The sequence below is a fragment of the Mandrillus leucophaeus genome, unplaced genomic scaffold (assembly GCF_000951045.1).
Source record: "Mandrillus leucophaeus isolate KB7577 unplaced genomic scaffold, Mleu.le_1.0 Scaffold1203, whole genome shotgun sequence".
Lineage (NCBI taxonomy): Eukaryota > Metazoa > Chordata > Mammalia > Primates > Cercopithecidae > Mandrillus > Mandrillus leucophaeus.
Genome location: NW_012100355.1, coordinates 159,256 through 160,255, shown reverse-complemented (window position 1 = coordinate 160,255; position 1,000 = coordinate 159,256).

The window sequence follows — 1,000 nt, the reverse complement described above, 5'->3', positions numbered from 1 at the left end:
CTCTCTGTCACCCAGCCTGGAGTGCAGTGGCACGATCTCGGCTCACTGCAAGCTCTGCCTCTCGGGTTCACGTCATTCTCCTGCCTCAGCCTCCCCAGTAGCTGGGACTACAGGTGCCCACCCCCATGCCTGGCTAATTTTTTTTTTTTTTTTTTTGATAATGTTTAGTAGAGACAGGGTTCCTGTTGGGAGCCATAGTCTTCTTGATGACTGGTGCTTATTTTTTCAGTGGAATTTCGAAATGCAAGTGAATTTCTGACTTTGGAAACAATAATAGAAATGGCTGATGGACGATTTTCAGGATTGTATTCTGCCTTTTCTGGTGTATATGTGGTTTCTGTAGTGTAGTGGTTGTCAGGTTTGCCTCACATGTGAAAAGTCCCTAGTTCGAGACTGGGCTCAAACTCAGGGCCTTTTTTCTCTTTTGGTCCATAAATTTAGTGAGTTTAATTGAGGTTGGGAAACAAACAGAAAAGTAGTTGAACCTGTGGCTATATTTAAGACCTCATCAATCTAGACTGTTGACCAGGCTACAGTTTCCACTGGTCTGCCAGCAAGAGGCCTGCTTAATATTAATCAGCTTTGGTTCCAGAAATTCCTTAAGGTTCTCTTCATTCTCTTCTATCGCCTGAATGTTCATAAGCTGACAATGAAAGTGGGTGACGTCTTAGCACATTTCCTAAGGGTCCCGCTTGGCTTGGCTTTACTCTGATAAGCTGCAGATCTGGCTGATTTGCGAGAAAACAAAAACAAATTTTTTTTAAAAGGTTCTAAATCTGCATCTGGAACTCGGAGAGTCAATATTCCGAAATCACACGAATTATGTATATACATTTGAATGCACACCTCTTCTCCAAATAATCCTCAGAAAACCGGTTAAATGTTCAAACTACTCTCCGGAGTCTATGACTTGGATAACTGGAGAATCATTCAGTATAGCCAGAATGAATTTAGAAGTGACAATTACAAGCCACAATATTTATAGAGATAAAAGAAAACA